This window comes from Tursiops truncatus, chromosome 15, assembly GCF_011762595.2.
Source record: "Tursiops truncatus isolate mTurTru1 chromosome 15, mTurTru1.mat.Y, whole genome shotgun sequence".
Taxonomy (NCBI): Eukaryota; Metazoa; Chordata; class Mammalia; order Artiodactyla; family Delphinidae; genus Tursiops; species Tursiops truncatus.
The window spans coordinates 40,609,870-40,617,376 of NC_047048.1; the positions used below are offsets into that span (position 1 = coordinate 40,609,870).

At 41.2% G+C, this 7,507-nt stretch overlaps 1 long non-coding RNA gene across 1 annotated transcript; it reads right to left on the bottom strand.

Moving 5' to 3' along the window:
• Nucleotides 1-323: 323 nt before the first annotated feature.
• Nucleotides 324-1,742, bottom strand: LOC141276511 (uncharacterized). The gene is made up of 2 exons (XR_012326194.1): nucleotides 1,648-1,742; nucleotides 324-444 (listed from the first exon to the last, which is right to left on the bottom strand). It is a non-coding gene; the product is annotated as an uncharacterized lncRNA (long non-coding RNA).
• Nucleotides 1,743-7,507: the final 5,765 nt, after the last annotated feature.

The following is a 7,507-nucleotide window of genomic DNA, read 5'->3' on the forward strand; positions in this document are numbered from 1 at the left end:
TCACTGTGCCTGAATGGGAGACAGCCGGAGTAAACTTCAGTGAGATCAAAATAGGACGCTAGTGTGAGCAGAAGAAAACATCACAAGACAGCCCCTGGTTTTGTCGTTGGGCAATGTTTCCATGCTAAAATTACAGCTTCACATGCGTCTTCACTTTTTTCCCCACGCCAACATTTCTCACTTCTCAAATTGCCAGGAAACAGATTTTGGGGCAGTTTGAAGGAATAAGAGGAGAATAAAAATATACATGCTGGGTGGAGGGAGAGGAAAATGTATTTCCAAATCTAAAAATATAAAAGTTGAATGCCAGCCAGAGGAAAGGATTTCTTTCTTTTTTTTTTTTAATGTTATATGCAGTGCCAAATATTCTCTCCTCAGGGACGCAGAATAGAAATAGAAACTATTCGAGCAGATCAGTATCGTGTGGAAGTTACAACTTTAGATCTGTAAGGAAACACAGAAGGCAGGAAACCCAACCATGAATGCTTTCATTCATAAATGTGGCTTCACGTCTGCCGGGCATCTCTTACCTCCATCTTTAAGAGACTGGAAATGAGACAGCACTCTGATTATCAACAGCACTGCCTGCTTACTCGCTAAAGTCTGAGAGGAAGGGCTACGTACATGGGACACGGGCATTCTAATCGCCTGGCAGTATCTGATGATAAAATACTAAAAATCATCATCTTTCAAACCATGCTTGTGATGGTGAATTTGAGACCAAAAGTATTGTTGGTCATTTAGTGAACCCTGATCGAGTTGGAAATGGGAGAAAATTCACATACCATGGCAGAATCCTAAAGGGATCGTAAAAAAATAGAAGAGGTGGAGGGAGGAAGATCTGGAGAACACGCTCTTATTTGAAAAAGATGTTTCCCTCCAACGTGGAAGGATGGGTGGCATTTGGCACAAACATTTCCCCCATGGACAGTGACTTTTGTCAGGAAGGTATGCAGGGGAAGTTTATAAAAAATTATTCAGAAAGGTCTGGGCCGATACATTTAATAAAGTAGTACCGAGGGTCTGCCCTCAGACCCCCACCCAGCAGGCACGTGTGCAGGGCGGCAGCTTTGATCTGGAGGGTGGGGGGCCGGGGGCCGGACAGCTGCTTGTCTCTCGATGCTGATAACCTAACCTTCCAGAGTGGAAGTTGCCTGAAAGTTCTGTACGTAATAGACATTTAGAATATCATCATAAGAATGAATCTGAGTATTTCCTTCCACCGAACGCAGATCTGCTGTGGTGGATCCTGGACTCTGTCAGCCTGGAGGGGGAGGCGCTCAGGGCCCATGGCGGGGAGAGGGACAGTGGCTGGGGTGGGCGGGTAGCGGGGACCAGGCAGGGCTCAGCTCTGGGCTAAGGTTTCCTCCCTGGCGTCTATCGCCCCCCCCCCCCCCCCCCCCCCCGCTCCCCGCGGCCTGCCCTCGGTCCCCTGGGGAATACATCACCTCACACAGCTGAAGGCATTTCCCCCCCATTTAGCTCCATTCCTTCCCTTCCCTCCCCCAGGACCCTGGGGGGCAGGTTTTAGGTTTTAATGAGCTGGGCGGGCTCTGGCCTTTCCCTGAGGCCTGTCCACAACACACGCTTCTCCAGTTCTACCTGAGATGCAGGGTGAGCCAGGTGCCACCACCTACACCCGCCCACCTGGTCTGTCCCCAGGGCTCAGTGTCCGCTGGTCCTATTCCCATCAGGTTCTCAGCTTCGGCCGCTTCTTCAGCTCACCTGCAGCCCTTTAAAACCCGAAGGCCAGGCTGCCCAGACCATCAGAATCTCTGCACGTGGGACCCAGGCAGCGACTTCTACTGAAACTTCCAAAGTGATTCTACTGTGAAATCGGGGCTGAGAAATACCAGGATAGATCAAGACACAGGTCTTAGGAGAGAAACACACCTGAGAGAGGTAAGACTTTGTCTACAGCCCCTAACGCCTAATCAGTTACAGGTTCTTGGTCTTAGTCGGCTGACTTCAGCAAGAGACCATGGAAAATGTACTTGTAGCATGGCACCCTTCCATGGAAACAGGAAGCAAGCCACACAGATGAGTTTAAATTTTCTAGTAGCCACGTTAAAAAAAAGAAGAAAAACAAACGGGTGAAATCAATAGCACTATATTACAGTATTACTAATAATTTATTTTATTTTAGTAATCTATTTTATTATTTAACCCATGCTATCCCAAATATAATATTTTAACAATTAATCAATCAAAAACATTAGAGGTATTTTACACTAATTTTTTTTCATCACCTCCAAAATCTTGTGTGCACTGGGCACTTATGTCACGTCTCAGTAGCCAGATGTCGAATGCTCAGCAGCCACGGGTGACTGGTGGCTGCTGTGCTGGAAAGTGCAGTTCTAGCAAACTAACTAGGAGTGACTTAAGAAACTGAAAAAATACAGTTATCGGTGCATGTAAAATAAAACCACGTCACAAACACACACACGCGCACTGTCAAACGGGCACCCCTTACCAGCCGAGGTGCTGACGGCATCTCCCTCTTGGCTCCTGCGAGAGCCACGAGGCACTGAATTAATCCATGTGACGTCTTAGAACCCGGTACTCCACAGGCACATTGAATATTTGTCACTATTATCATAAGACAATCAACCTCTTCGAAAGAAAATTTTCCACTGCCGTTGTTTGTTTCTACGGACCCATTCACGTTTTTATCTGCTGGCAAGTTTCTTGTGAAAAAAAGAAAGACAATAACAGGTACTAAGGTTTAATATAGATAAACTATATATATCAATATACATATTATATATATATCGCTATATATTATATATATTAACTATATAAATCTATATATTATATATATTAACTATATATCTATATATATTATATATATTAACTATATATCAATATACATATATATTAACTATATATATTATATATAAACTATCTATATTAACTATATATCAATATACATATATATTAACTATATATATCAATATACATATTATATATATTAACTATATATATCAATGTATATATTATATATTAACTATATATATTATGTGTATATTATATATTAACTATGTTAATATATATTATATATTAACTATATATCAATGTATATATTATATATAAACTATATAATGTATATATTATTTATATTAATTATATGTGTTAATGTATATATTATATATATTAACTATATATGTTTATATATGTATGTATATATATATTTTATATATATATACATACATATATATACACACACACACACACACATATATATATATATATATATTTATATTTATATATATATAGGGATGAGATGCCCAGTGTGGGAGGATTAAAAATAAAGTGAATGCCATCCGTTAAGTTTGTTGTTGATGATGGTGGTGATGGAGGAGTACAGGTGTGAACTGGGAGGATATTCCCAGTGTTCCCTACTGGCCAAGAACATCAGCAGGGCCGTGGCCAGTGGTGACTATTGCCAAGAGGGGGAAAGGGGAGGAGGGAGGGAGATTGCAGGGATGGCCAGAGTGACATCCTGGGAGGAACCGGCTCTGCCCCGAGGGTGGCTACAGTAGCGCTTCCCAGGAAGGAATGATTACTTAAGTAAAAGTGTAACTACAGTCAGTGATTATTGCCACAGCTTTTCCTCTTTTAATTTTATTTTTTACATTCACTTATTCATTTAGATATTTATATATACATGTCTATTATTTAACTGGATTACTCTTAAATACAATAGGCTTTACCAAAAAGAATAAGGTGTGATTTGATGCGATTTTCCTTATCTCTGATGTCTGTGCTTCCTCTTTCCTGCCAGTTCTACAAATTTTGAGAGAATGGACTCAGATTGCAGTTTTAGTCAATTCTATCTTTTTCACTCTGTTTCTTCAGTCTACTGATATACAATCACGCACAGAACAGAAATGCGTCGACAATGAACTGAAAGAATGAAAAATTGCAAAGAAAAATAAACTGCCCAAGACTCTTTAACCAATCAAAATTAAATACACGTGAACTAGCTAGGACACTGGAAAGCTGCTGCTTTTCACAAGCATGTGGAAATACAATACTTGGCAAATTGCAAAATCTCATTTCACAGATAGTTGAAGATTTTGCTGGTGAAAATGCAATCCATGGACCAAGCATAGCATCTTCCAGGAGCTCCTCAGAGTCTCAGGACCCTCCCAGACCTACTGAAACAGAATCTACATTTTAACAAAATTCCCAGATGATCCACGTGCACGTTACAGTTTGAGCAGTATTAGTTCAAGGCCTGTTTGTGTTGAGGGCATTTGTGCAGCTGATACAATTAAACTTAAACTGCTGCTGTTAAATCTCTGGAGGGATGGAGCTTGTGACACTAACTAAAAAAAAGGCATAACCTCACTTCAAACCACGTACATGATCACAAAAGGCTTAAAATGCAGATGTCAGGAAACACGTGCTTTTCTGATGATGATTTAGTCTTCTTGCTTTCATAGGGAAAAGAGACCTGAAACGTAGGGGGAAAGACTCAAAATGAGGTGGGGTTGAAGACAAATACAGTGGTTTTGCCAGGCATCTTCTTTTACCTCCAACTATGTGAGGCAAACAGAAGCTGAGTCAGAAGGTTCTTTCTGTCTGGGCCAGCTGCTCTCACATGTGTACTCGTGTGTGTGTGTGTGTGCGTGTGTGTGCGTGTGTGTGCAGGGACATCATTATGTAGTCTGGATAATTAACTAGTCACACTGTCTGCACGTGATATCGGAAGTTTATGGGCTTTTTTATTTTCTGAAAGGACAGCCAACTTTCTTTTAAAGGCATTTCATTCCCTGAGAATCTATTATCTACAGGGCCATTTTGCTCATCGATTTTGAAAAGCAGGGAAGATAGATGTATTTAAAATGTATTTGGTGACTAAGGAGTGAATTGTTTAAAACATCTTTGGACTCAGCAGGCGGCGGCTGCAAAGGGAAAGTGCTGTGGACCCTGCAGAACGCTTGCATTCCTCCGGACAGTGATTCCAAACAATCCTGAACCCTCCTATGCTTGCAGTGTTGTTTCATGCATGTGGTTTTGCTCTTTTTTTGTGGGGGAAGGGAGGATTTGTTTTTACAAAATAAACACCACATCAAATATTCCCAGGTGTATAATGAAGCAGCAGTTCCTGTCCCCTCCCCCAATCCCATTTCTATTTTTAAAAATATTTTTCACTTAATGTACAATCCTTTTTAAAAATTATTTATTTATTTGGCTATGTCAGGTCTTAGTTGCAGCATGCAGGATCTTCGTTGCGGCATGCGGGATCTTGCTGTTGCAGTGTGTGGGCTCTCTAGTTGTGGCGCGTGGGCTCTAGAGCTCACAGGCTCAGTAGTTGCGGCGCGGGGGCTTAGTTGCCCCATGGCATGTGGGATCTTAGTTCCCTACCAGGTATTGAACTCCCATCCCCTATACTGGAAGGCGGATTCTTAACCACTGGACTGCCAGGGAAGTCCCCGAATCCCATTTCTGATGCCTCCCCCTCTAAACAACTTCTCCAGCTCCATCTGCCATTATTTATCTGCATATTTCTTTAAAAAATGCTTATACTGTTGCTTATTGATTTCTTTTCCAATATTAGACATTATTTACTGAGTCCGTACTATGGAAGGTGAGGATTTAATCTTCTTATACCATATACATAGACATGCAATTTTTCTCTGCCAGTCTCCCCAAATAATTATATAACATTTTGGATAAATTCATGTTTTTTATTATGATGGCAATGTAAATATTGTTCAGAGCTAAACTATAATGCAATTGTATTTCCTTTTTGTACAACTTTTTGTTTTTCTTGGAGTTAATGATTGCTTCCATTTTTATGGTTTACCTTTAATGTACCCATCACTAATTCATTCTCAACCTCTATTCCACAGCCGAGAAATTCCTTTCAACATGCTCTAATAATTCAGAATACTCTATCATTTCCTTTTATTTTTTTCATTGAGATATCTTTCCTAGAGCTGTCCTCCTGTTGTAATGTGGGTGGGCCAGTTGGTTTCTAGGACTGTGATAGAACTGTCTTCCTGGAAATTCTCCTTACCATTCTACAGAGTTAAATGTCCTATATCCTATTTCTTGGATCCTTTTTTTCTCTTTCTTCACTCACTTCTTTTTTTACTGGAGCACATTATTTAGAAGAATTGAAGGTGAAACGTTTGAGGCTTTTACATATTCTTCTGATTCTTCTATCATTCCTAGTGCTTGATAGTTTGACTAGGTCGAGAACCCTGTTAGAAATTTCCTCTCAGAATCTTTTTTTTAAAAATTAATTAATTAATTAATTAATTAATTTTTGGCTGTGTTGGGTCTTTATTGCTGTGTGCAGGCTTTCTCTAGTTGCAGTGAGCGGGGGCTACTCTTCATTGTGGTTCGCGGGCTTCTCATTATGGTGGCTTCTCTTGTTGCGGAGCACTGGTTCCAGGCACGCAGGCTTCAGCAGTTGTGGCATGTGGGCTCAGTATTTGTGGCTTGTGGGCTCTAGAGCTCAGGCACAGTGGTTGTGGCACATGGGCCTAGCTGTTCCACGGCATGTGGGATCTTCCCGGGCCAGGGCTCGAACCCGTGTCCCCTGCATTGGCAGGCAGATTCATAACCACTGCGCCACCAGGGAAGCCCTCCTCTCAGACTCTTGAAGGTTAGAAATAATGTTTTTTTCTCTTGTCATCTAGCTTTCAGAGATGCTGGTGTCTGACATCACTTGATTTCTAATCCATGCATATATGAATCTCATCTCATTTTATACCATTGAATCATCTCCTTCCACCTTGACTGTAGGCCCAGCCAGAGGACTCACCTTGGTCAAAAGGACTCTAGTAAACAGGGTGCAAGTGGAGGTTTGAAAAGTGCTTGTGCATTGGGCTGGCCCCTTCTTGCTGCTGAGAACCCTTCCATCACCCTTGTGAACAGAACAAACTAGTTTCCTAGAAGATAAGAGATTGTGTAGAGAGAAGTCCCAGCCATCCCAGGACATCCCAGACACGTGAGCGAGGCCGTCTGGGATGATACAACTAACAAGCCTCCAGCTCAGACCAGAAGAACCACCCAACCAACCCACAACTTAAGTCGCTAGGTTTGGGTGATTCATTACACAGCGAAAGCTAACTGATACACTTCACTTCCATTTTCCAGAAGCTGTTAGAAGAGTCTCCTTATCCCTACTGTTCTCAAATTTCAAAGATGTGCCTCGATGTGGATTTTTTTTTTCATCAGTTGTGTTGGAGACTCAGATCTCTTTCACTCTCTGGAAGCTCATATTCTTTAATTCTGAGAACATTTCTCATATTTTCAAAATTATTATTTCTTCCCATCTATTTTCTCTTTCCGGAGTTCCTATTATTTAAATATTGGACCTGAAAACGTGCCCCATTGGGTTAACAGAAACTGGTGACTAACAGAAATTCTTGATCTTGTCTTACAGAACACCAGATAAGGGAACAGCTTGTTAAGAAACCCTTCACTTGTGACCTGCCTTCACTGACCAAGCTCACCTTAATTATTTTTTGGCTCCCTAACTGCCCCC